Below are 12,232 nucleotides of genomic sequence, written 5' to 3'. Positions count from 1 at the left end.
TGGCGTTACCTGCGCGCAAGAATGAACATAGCACCGATGGCTAGAATGACTATCAACGTGAAAATAAGGTTCGCACGCGAGAAATGGGATGATAGTGCGGTGAAAAACTGTTTTAAGGATAGTCATTCGCGATTGTAGAGGTAGCAGTGACCAAATATCGGTATCGGTGCTAAGCATAAAGTTCCCAACCTCCGAGGCGATCCGTGCAACCGAAGCTGGCTGGAGCTGTTCGGGAAGGTGTTTTTCTAAAGTTCGTCGGCGACAAGTGTGCTGCGTTTGGTTCCGCTACCTTTCGGGTGACCACAACAGTTCGGTTCTCCTATTCTAAAACTGCGTTTGTGCAGCACTGACACGTTCCGCTGACCGGCCGCGCAGCGACCCGGCACCAGCACCTCCGCGCGACGCAGCGACCGGCCGCTCGCTAGCTGCTGCTTGTACGCATCGCAGGCCGCTGCACACAGCTTGTACCGCCTGCCGGAATGCAAAAACAAAGTCGCACATGCGAAGAAGGGGATGATGGTGTGTCGAAAAAATGTGCCAGGAGTTGTGACTAGCGCTGGTGGTAAAAGCGGCGAACCAATATCTGCACAACTTCCCTGCACCCGAGAAGCATAAGTGGGCCATGAGTCGTCGGGGGAGAACCTCTTTCTCAAGCTCGCCGCGAGCGAACTTGTTGCGCTTATACTTCCCTCAGGCTCTCATATTCTAAGGAAAGATTGTGTGAACCCTCCATTCACCAGAGGTCCTTCGGGCCCGTATCTGAACGGGAACAGAATGAGATCGATGAGATCTTCAGGCCGAGCAGTCACGGCAGCGCCGGCATTTCCGAATATGACGTCATCTGCAGCCGGCCAATCCTGAAAGGCAGCCAGCGCTCTGACCGCGCCGCCGGGCAGGCGTCGCTTATTTTGACGAAAAAAGATGGTTTGCGTGTATTTACACACAAAATAAACACGTTTTTCGAATTCAGCGTCAAGAAAACCATAAAGTAATGCCCCCAACAAAATTTTTTTGAAAAGCTCTTCACCAGCCCTTTAAGGCCACGATTGCAGTCGATTTGCTCCTTCGCTGCCACAACGACCATTGTTGTGGCACTCCATCATTGTTGCTGTACGTGTGAGCGCCCTTCATTTTTTTTTTTTTTTTGGGGGGGGGGGGGGGGGAGAGGGGGAGTGATAATCATTGGACGTCAACTTGGAGGGACGTAAACTATGGAGTGTCTTTCTCGTTCCGAGCAAGTGTTGCCACAAGTAGGTACGCTTGGCTCGACAAACGTGTGCTCGAGACGCTGGGCAGTCGCCACGAGGCGCACACACACAAGCGCTCGCCATTTTCTTGGTTTTTAACTGCGGCCCGTTGCCGCAATCTTGGCCAATCTCCGTAAGTGGGTATGCTTGGCTTGACAAACGTGCTCAGAGGACGCTGGGCGATCGTCGCAAAGCGCTAGGCATTTTGTTTTTTGGTTTTGCTAACTGCCGGGGCGGTCGCTGCGAGACCCGCGTTTAAGTGCGCGCGCTCGGCAATTTAATGGTATTTCTAACTGCGGACACGAAAAATTATGATTTGCTAAACAGCTTCGCTGTTAAAACATTCAAATTTTCTTATATGCAACGTCAGCAGTGACGCGCAAATATCTAAAACAAAGATAGCAGTGTGCTAATTATTAGCTTTCAACTGGTACAATAAAACGGAACAAGAGGCACCAATGAATCCTACAGCCATGTCTTTTTGCAGTGTCTTTATGTAGTTCCAGGACGAAGCTGGGGGAAAGGGTAAGGGGGTGCGTTTGTTCTAATTACTGGCCTAATTGTTTAAAGTTGGCTCCTAAATTACGCAATTTTTTTTCGGAAAAAGCAGTCTTTTGAAAGTACAAAAATCGCCGTAACATTAGGGTTGTACCTTGGGTATTTTATTTTTGAACATTTTGTGGGAGGCATTTAAAGAAGGCATGTAGAGAGATGCCTCATCGGGTGATGCTACCCCAAGCAACGCCAAGGCTTGCCTTTCCGGGACTCGAGTCGTTAGAAACGCACGTCGAAGCGTAAACGGCATCCACTCATTGCTGCCAGTCATTTTATCAAGGTTAAGTATGTTGTTGTCAGTCAGGCGTCAAATTTACTTTTGTGCCCTGAATGACTCCACCGGGCCGTATTTTCCCCGGCGTCGTTAACAGAACAACGAAAAATGGCATAGACTTTCCAAATTCCATGAGAAAGTGCTCACCAAGAACTGGCGAGTGTTTATATGTGGCTTTGGTGAGCGTATACTTCCCCCGTGTCAGAAGCTTTCATGCGTTTCGGACAGCGAAAAAAAAAGAAAAGGTAAGACAGTATGCTAAAGGTTCTAACCCGCACGACGTCTCTGATGTAACAAGGTCTTTTAAAGAGAGAGGTGAACAAAAGTTGTAAACAACTGCTTGGCTTGGTGGAAAGAAAGAAGTTGGCGATTTCGGGTCAGTTTTTTAACTGCCTTTAGCTCATCTCCTACCCGCCGCGGTGGCTCAGTGGCTATGGCGTTGTGCTGCTGAGCACAATAAGCGGGTTCGATTCCCGGCCGCGGCGGCCGCTTTTCTAATGTAGGCGAAAAGCAAAAACGCCTGTGTGTCCGAGAATTCAGCAGACGTTAAAAAACCCCAGGTGGTCAAATTAATCTGGAGCCCTCTACTACGGCACGCGCCTCATCACCTGTGTAGCGTCGGCGCGTTAAACCTTACAATCAATCAATTATCTCACCTCCTGGTTTCATTATAGGCTTCCCCCCACCTTCTCTCTTTCTCTCTTCGAAATATCAGAGGATTTTCGGAAAGCTTTTGCTTGAATGCTTTCCTTCGAACTAAGTCATCAGCGTATTGATTGTCGGTTGTAACGAGCTCGTGTGACGCTCCACTGGAATGGTTTCGGTTCTTGCCAGCCGGGAACAGTTGAGAATAATTATTGGAAGAGAGAGAGAGATAGAGAGAGAGAGAGAGAGAGAGAGAGAGAGAGAGAGAGAGAGAGAGAGAGAGAGAGAGAGAGAGAGAGAGAGAGAGAGAGAGAGAGAGAGAGAGAGAGACTTTTATTGTTGCCCGGTAAGGGGTTGGGAGTAGAAGAGTTGGGAGTCCTCCGCTTGGGGCCAACACATCCATCGTGCCATCACATCCAACGAGCAGAAACATCCACTTTTGGCCCCTGCATCCAATGTGCCAATACATGCAACGCGCCATTACATCCAGGGTGTCATTACATCCAACGTGGCATTACATCCATCGAGCAACTTCGTCCAAAGCTGTGTCATTACATCCAATTTCGGCCAGTACATCCAATGCGCCACCAAATCCAACGTTTCATTACATTGAGCGCGTAATGCCCTGTTGCCTAACATAACTACATTTCTAGCTTTAATTCAACGCTATCTGACTGAACTCCGTGAATGGAGTGTTTTAGCGTAGCGGGCAGCGTGTGCAACGCTGCACCTTCTCTTCCACGTGTAAGCGTTGTTTGGTACGAGGAATAATTGCACCCACTACAGTTACTCAGTCCTAATTAGAGTGCCGCCGTGAAAACGGCAGGTGGTTCAGACAAATGCCCTAGTGCAGACGGGTTTTTGAGAGACTACGTTTTGTAATAAACAAAACATTGAGTTTTGTTTATTGAGTTTAAAACATTGAGTTTTGTTTATTACATTGAGTTACAAAACATTTAGTTTTGTAACGCTGTAATGCTACTATTCTGACTGATATTTTTTTTTCTAACTGCAGTAATAAACCGCCCCATTCTCATAAGTTAGGTGTTTATTTTGTTTAACAGCACGGAAGAGCGCTTAGTGCGCAAAAATATTTTCCGCAGCAATCATGCACGTCAAAGCAGCGTTCCCGAATATGAGCGACGTTGGATCGTGGCTCATTGGTATCTCTGAGAGCCCACATTCGGTACTTTTGTTAAATAGAAATTTGATACTCAGAAAAAAATGTAAAAGAATGTCTTTAAGAAAATCAGTAATCAATTCAAATAACATTTACGAGAAAAGCAAGGAAATGAAAGAGGATCGAGGACTTTGTTTTTTTAATTACTTTGATGCGCTGGGGCAAAATAGCGCTGTAAAACAAAACTACCCTCAACAAATATTTACAGGAGAAATCGCTTGAAAAATATGCGGATTCATAAGAGACAGATGCCGTCTCTATAAAAAATAGATCCTGGAGATCCTGTCCGAAAACAAATAATAAAAAAACTCCCCCCACCTCCCCGAAGGGGATCGTGCGGAAATGCGAATGCATTGGGTGCACCGATGAGTGCGCTGCGGCAAGCAGTAACGGAGAGAGGCGTGCGCTCCACTGCATTTATATACATTTTCCGAGCGCAGCGAGCGGAGAGAGGGTACGCGGAGAGGAGAGAGAGACCCGCGCAACACGCCCGCCCCGCGCGCGAGCTCTCTCTCCCGCCGAGCTCCGCGATGCGAGCGCCCTCACAAGCCCGAGCGCGCTCCTCCTCTCCACTCACTCTCCGCTACTCCGCCCGAGCTCCGCGATGCGAGCGCCCTCACACGCCCAAGCACGCTCCTCCTCTCCCCTTGCCCTCCGCTACTTCCGCCCGAGCTACCACCTGATCCGGTTGCTAGGCGCGCCACAGCTGTTGCTAGGGGTGAGGAGGAGCGCGGAGAGATAACACCTGCGGGCGCACGCCGACGGAGCACGACAACCCCCGACTAAGAAATGCATTCGCATTTACGACGACGACGACGACGAAGGCAGAACTACGAGGCGCGCGCTCACGTGCGCTCGCGCTGGAGGAATGCAGGCGCACGCCGACGGAGCACGACAACCCCCGACTAAGAAATGCATTCGCATTTAAAAAAACGAAATGATATGTTCATCCGCCGAAAGCTCCTTTTGGACCAAAGGGGCTGCGGAATCCCGATGGACGTTCGCCGTGGGGGTCAGCTACCTGTCTTCCCCGAATTCCTCTCGATGCACGGGAAGTGGGGAACGAGCGTGCACGCCGTCTGCTTGCGCGGGAGCACGCCTAAAACTCTCGCCCTTGGATAGGGCCACCACTGCCCTCTGCATGGAGGAAAGAATACTCAGGAGAGGCCCCTAGCATCCCAATGCATTGCGAAAAGTGTGAAGGAAGTTACGTCATTTTTCTTGAGCCCATGGACAATGTTGCTTACTTGTTTACAACTGCGGCGGCCAAATTTAGGCAAATAGAACGTACAAATTTTTAAGGCGCTTGGTATGTCGCTGCCTCGCTACGCTTGCAAACCAGCGCAGTCGCTACGACAAACGTTTTTAGATTAGGCCAGTTTGAAAACTCCGCCGTCGGAGGCGGCCTTAAAGCGCTGGACACATGTACGACTGGTGCACGCGATTCGCATGCGACTGATCGTTACGATTGATCGTTAGGACCTGTTTTGGCGTCGATCGCTGGTCGGAGGAGGCTCACGACGTGCGTCTGGCAAGCCAGATGCAGTCGTGCCATCGTTGCAATCGTCGTGAGGCCACAGCCAATGAGAGCACGCTGAGCCCCAACCCCCCGCAACCCACCGCGTTGCTCTGGTCGGCTCGGGTGTTGGGAACTTTAGGCTTAGCATCCTGGCGGATATTTGATCGCCGCTAACTGTGTAACTGCGAATGACAATCCGTAACGCAACTTTTCACCACACTATCATCCCTTTTCTCGCATAAGCTACTTCTTTTTAGCGATCAGATTGATTCAGAAGAGCAGCGACAAGCGCGGTTGCTACCGTGGTCTGCGCCGGTTCGAGCCGCTGAGTGTGCCGAGCTGGCAGGCGCGACCGGCGTGTGCGCGGACTGTTTCCGAAGGCAGAAAACGCTTCGCGATTGCCTGCTTTATCCATTTCTTGCGAACAAACGCGCGGAATCTACAAATTCAGCTCAGCGATCGTCGTAGTTGAACATCTGCGTAGCCTGTTTCGATGGTACGCGCAGGTATTGCCATCTCTCGACCGGTCGGCGCACCGCCCGCCGCGCGCCGCGGCGGCCGGTCAGCGTAGGCTTGCATTGCGGCAGATATCTGATCGCCGCTTTTAAAAAAAGCCCTGATAACAATCTCTAGCACTATTTTTCACCACACTAACACCTACTTTCTCGCATGTGGAACTTCATTTTAACGATCAGATTGATTCAGAAGAGCAGCGACAAGCGGTTGCTACCGTGGTCTGCGCCGGTTCGAGCCGCTGAGTGTCCGAGCTGGCAGGCGCGGCCGGCGTGTGCGCGAACTGTTTCCGAAGGCAGGAAACGCTTCACGATTGCCTGCTTTATCCATTTTTTGTGATTAAACGCGCGGAATCTACAAATTCAGCTCAGCGATCGTCGTAGTTGACCATGGAGCAAAAACGGTGGGCTGATTCGCATGCGACTGATCGTTACGACTGTCACCACGACTAGTCGAACGCGTGAATTTGAGACACATGACCCGATGCGCGCATGCGATGCGTCGTCGGCGTCGCTCCGCCCACCGCCGGGCAGTTTGCTATCATCGCTGACCTCTTTTACCCTTGGGCGTCAGTATAAAACGTCCACAACTGCAGTGGTAACGTTGAACAGGGCGCAGGCGAGTCGCCCACAGCAAGCATGCAGCGGTGCCCACAGAATGTGCTTCAAACACACGGCTGGCGAGCCGTGCGTTAGCGTGGCGGGCACATGGTAATACTAAAAAAGAAAGACAGCGAGAAAGCAAGCAAGCAGCACACCGTAGGGGAGGTGTTGCTCATAGTCGTCGTACGCGCCCGATCGGCGAAAGCCACAGTGCAATGATGAACGTTTTCGTTTTCGGCGTCGGCGCCGACAGCAGATTGCAGACGACTGGGGAGAATATTTCCTCCCCCGTTTCGGTGTTTCGTAGAGGCCGTACAGAGGGCGCTACGTGTAATTAGCTAAAGGGAGAAGCTCGCTGGTCCCGGGGAGAAAACCCTCGATTTCCTCCCTTTTTCTACACTTTTTTCTTAGAGTGTACTTGCGCCGCGCGGAGAAACATCCGGCTACGGTGATAAGGCACAGCGGCGACTTCCGGCGCCGTTCTTAAGTTGTCACCGAGTATAGAAGGTCCTCTGGTGAATGGAGGGCTCACACAGTCTTTCCTTAGAATAGGAGAGCATGAGGGAAGTATAAACACCACAGGTTCGCTCGCGGCGAGCTTTGGAAAGGGGTTCTCCCCCGACGACTCATGGACGGCCGACTTGTTTCTCGGGTGCAGGGAAGTTGCGCAGCTATTGGTTCGCCGCTTTCACTACCAGCGCTAGCCACTATTCTTAGCACAATTTTTCAACCCACCATCATCCCCATCCTCGAATGTGGAACTTTATTTTTACATTTGGACAGGCGGCAACAAGCTCTGTGCAGCGGCCTGCGATGCGCACAGGCAGCGCGGCCGCCGCCGGTCGCCGCGTCGCGCAGAGGTGCTGGTGTCGGGTCGCTGCTCGGTCAGTCAGCGGAACGTGGCATTGCTGCTCATAGGCATGTTTTAGAATAGGGGAGTTGAACGTTCGTCGCCCCCCAAAAGGTAGAGGAACCCAAGCGCTGCTACCCCGGCGAGCTTTAGAACGCCTTCCCCAACAGCTCCAGCCGGCTCAGGTTGCACGGATCGCCGCTGATGTTGGGAACTTTAGGCTTAGCACCAAGGGAGATAGTTGGTCGTGCTATCTCTACAATTGCGAATGACTATCCTTAACACAGTTTTTCACCACATTATCATCCCCTTTCTCGCATGTGGAACCTTAGTCCTACGTTGATCGTCATTCTAGCGATCGGTGCTGTGCTCATTCTTGCGCGCGGGTAACGCCATCCATCGGCCTCTCCCCGCATCTCTTGCTCGGGCAGGTTCGTTTGCTGCCGTCGACGAGCCCCCGCGACCGGTCGGCGCTCGGCATCGCGATACAAATTCGATCACCTCTTTCGAAATCACCTTGGATGACAATCCACAATTTTTCACCACACTATCATCCTCTCTTGCACGTTTACCTTGCTTTTCGCGACGGCCTTGATTCTGGACGGCAGCGAACAGCAGTCGCTGCCGCGGCATGTGTGGTGCGAGCCGTTTCGTGCGCCATACGGGCATGCACGACCGGTGAGTGTGCGGAGCGCTTCCGCGCGCAGAAAACGCTTCATGATTTCAGCTTGCCTGATTTCTTCTTAAAATCTAGCTATTCAGCTAAGCTTTCGTCACAGCCAACAACGTTGATCGGGAAAACGAGCAAGAAGTTCGGGAAGCCCAGAGCGCGGTGGTCCCACAAATTTTCTAATTCCCTTATAATAATGGATCAGGAACTTGGGGTACCTCCGTATTTGTTTGAGCCCGTCGCTTCGCGTATGAAGCACAGAGCACCCGAAGACACGGCCGGCCCCGCGACTACTCGTGAAGGCAATGTAGTAGCCACGGGCGCTCGGGTAGGAAATCGCTCGTATCTAGGAGTCGCTTTAGGGAATCACCCAGTAGCATTACGGTTAAAAATCGACGCGGAAGCAACTTTAGACAATGATGATTAATAAAGTGCAGATTACACGCCTTCTTAATTCGGAACTTCACCCAGAAAACTGGGACACAGCGAAGCGGCGGCGAACGTCGCTGGCTGTCTTCCGAATATGACGCTACTTCCGGTCGGTGCCTCAGTTTCACGCTCTTCCGGCGATGCGGCAGGGAGCAGTAGGCGGGGCGTAGGGTCAACTTTAACGACGAATACCGCTGTCCCCAAGCTAAAAATGACCAAAAGAACTTTACAGGCACACACTGAACAATGTAAGAATTGTAAAAAGTATAGTCTTGCCCGGTTTTAAAAGCGCTTCAGTAGCCCTTTAAAAAGGGTTGCGACTCGCTGGCGTCGGCGGAGGCCACACCTCGCTCCCCCCGACGGAGGGGGACACAACAAAGCCACGAGAAGGGAAGGGGGTCATCGTCCCGACAGGATCAATCGACGCTGCCATCATTACACCTTCACTCTTCAGAAGGGTGAGCAACTACATCAAACGTGCCATTACATCCAACGCGCCACCACATCCAGCGAGCAACTACATCCAACGAGCAGCTACATCCAAAAGCATGTCAATACATCCATCGTGCCAGTACACCCAATGCGCCAACACATCCAACGTTGGATGTAATGGCACGTTGGATGTGCTGACTCGTAATCGGAGTCCCCGCCCATTCACCCTCAGCCTGCAGCCAAAAGTCCTTGGTCCCTGGCGGCGGCTTCGGCGATCCGGACTATTTGTAGCTGGGTGTCAGCTTCCGAGCTGAGCAAGGCTGCCTCGGGTGTGTTTATGATGAGTGTTCTTTGATCAGTTATATGTATTTTGGAGCAGGACCAGATGATGTGTTCTAAATCCGCTCTCTGCTTGCTGTGTTTTCACTTGTCATCTTGTATGACTGGGTAGTAATAGCCATTTCTCCTTTCCCGTATGCGAGACCTAAGAAAATTCGAACCTCGTACAGATTTTTGCAGCCTCCGCCCAATCTACCTTATCCTCGTCCTCCTAAAAGGGACGCTGCAGTACTTTTTTCAACTTTTTGTCGAAATACTAAATGCTTGAAGAACGTAGTCAAACACATGTAGTACTTAGATAAGGAGGTCGCAATATACCTCAGCCAAACATTGCTGCTCTATGCCTATCAGATAACATAGAAACTGGCTCAACAGATTTGTCTCTGTTTCCCGGTCCGACGTTCTTCCAGCCCCCGAATGACGTTATTACGGTGTCGTAGTCGGCCTATCGGCCGGCTTTCCTTCAGTTTCTGCAATGAGCGCATCCGATAGAAAGTCTAAAAGAACGCCACAAAAGCAAAGCAGAAACGAAAGGCGTATTTGATTTGATTGATTGTAGGGTTTTAACGCGCCGACGCAACGCAGGCGATGAGGCGCGCCGTAGTGGAGGGCTCCGGATTAATTTTGACCACCTGGGGATCTTTAACGTGCGCCGAAATCTCGTACACACGGGCGTTTTTGCTTTTCGCCTCCATCAGAAAAGCGGCCGCCGCGGCCGGGAATCGAACCCGCGACCTCGTGCTCAGTAGCGCAACGCCTTAGCCACTGAGCCACCGCGGCGGGTGAAAGGCGTATTTGCTGCGACGATCAAAATCACACACTGGCCGTCCGTGCTGGTGTTAACTGTAGCTTTCGCAGAGCTTCCAGACGCGAAGGAAATAGTGAAAGCGTTCATCGTAAGTGTTGCAGAGTCCCTTTAAAGCGAACTTAGGGCCTCATTAACCATCTCATTATTAACCACCTGGACAATGCGCAACTACACCTGCAACCTCACCAAACAAGCTCTCGCCTAAATCCAGGCAATCTACACAGCTGCAGAGTTCAAGCGCGACGAAATGTAGCTAGGTTGATGTCTCTAATCGGAAGTAAAACAGCTGGGGCGAAATTTTTAAAGACGGTAGTCTTTCTTGGGCTACTTAAACCCAGAAATTTTGGTCTGTCTGTCTGTCTGTCTGTCTGTCTGTCTGTCTGTCTGTCTGTCTGTCTGTCTGTCTGTCTGTCTGTCTGTCTGTGACTCGATTGAGCCACCCGGCAAAAGTAAAATTGATATTGCGCAATAGTCTTATATACTCACAGCCAAATGTAACCGTATAAGCCCGGTTTATGTGTTCATACTTTTCAACTCTGTTGACCAAGAACAAGACATTACGCAAATATATGATGGAGGCGAAAAGCAAAAACGCCCGTGTGTACGAGATTTCGGCGCACGATAAAGATCCACAGGTGGTCAAAATTAATCCGGAGCCCTCCACTACGGCGCGCCTCATCGCCTGCGTTGCGTCGGCGCGTTAAACCCTGCAATCAATCAATTACGCAAATATAAGACAGGAAATTAGTACACAAGGGATATTTACAGTGTTCCTTTATTTAAAAATTCATGGATGCTTGGTTTTTCGATAGCAAATGATATTCTACATCTACTGCAGAAAACCGCCTCCTCCTGGCGGCATATGAAAACTCACGCGGCAACAGCAACGAAAGGTTCCGCTAGCTAGGTTCCACGTTCTGCTTGGAACGCACGTGGAGCACGGCCACGCGGTTCTGTAAACCCTGTAGTCGGCCGCCTCCATTCACGCGCGTCTCCGCCGTACTGCACCGCTGGCATCGAGGAACCTGGCCTGTAGCAGTGGAACGCGGTAAATTCAAATCGCCTTGCGCAAACCTTTACACACTAAACTTTTTAACACCCTTAAAGGTGCTAAAAGGGTGCGCTCAACATTTTGCACCCTTTTTGCACCTTTTAAGGACTAAAACATTGCTCCGGCACCCAATCATGAGGGTGCCACATATTAAGGGGTGTAAATCTTAACATTTTTACACCCCTTAAGGTGCAAGGAGGGTGTACTGAACATTTTGCACCCTTTTTGCACCTTTCAAGCACCCAAATATTGCTCGGGCACCCCACCTCGAGGGTGCCAAAATTCAGGGGTGTAATCAACAGTTTCATAGGGTGCTACGACCGTTAAAGGGGTGCTAAAAAGTATTTCTTCTCGATTGGGGTGTTACCACGGCACCTTATCGTTAGGGTGCCTAAAAGAACGGTGTGTGAATGCAAGCATGCAAAATTGCACAAAAACAGGCTGAATGTTTAAACCGCACATTGCACTATTTCACCGCCCGTTGAGAGAATAAATATGAACTCTCCACATAGACCAGGGGAAAGGCTCTAAAATTGCTGTTCGTAAATTGAACAAAACGTGCTGAATGTTTAAATTCCACTCTGCACTAATCTACTGCTTCGAGTGTATCACAAGGTTCGTTTCGATGTCTGGGTGCACGGGAAGGAAAGGCTACAAAATGCCTCTTGTAGTCCTATAAATAAAACTTTTACGCGAGGCATCGGTGTCCTCAACGAAATCGAATTTACCTAAGAATTTGTTCCCGTATTATTATGCCCCGGGCAAAAATTCCAACAAGACTTTCTTGTTGGGCTCACAGCACGCCTGTGGGGCCAATACGAAGTTCTGTCGGCACTCTATCGTTCCAATAGCCTAGTCTTCCAACAGGGAGTTTAACCTTGATGGCGTTTGTGGGGCCAATAAGAAGCTCTGTCGGCACTCTATCGTCCCAACAGCGTAGTCTTCCAACAGGGAGTTTAACCGTGATGGCGTTTACCGGCTCGCCAACACGATAAGTCAACGCCAACAGACGCCTCGTTCGTAATCAGCGGCGCGAGCGCGCCATCAGACAGAACCGACAGACGCCCTGAAGGTGGTTTTTAGGGCCTAAACAGCAGCGTCTATGTCTGGCATAGACG

Source organism: Haemaphysalis longicornis, unplaced genomic scaffold, assembly GCF_048455015.1.
Source record: "Haemaphysalis longicornis isolate Haplotype H1 unplaced genomic scaffold, Haemaphysalis longicornis Haplotype H1 scaffold_1, whole genome shotgun sequence".
NCBI lineage: Eukaryota > Metazoa > Arthropoda > Arachnida > Ixodida > Ixodidae > Haemaphysalis > Haemaphysalis longicornis.
Note: the sequence above shows the minus strand (reverse complement) of the source record.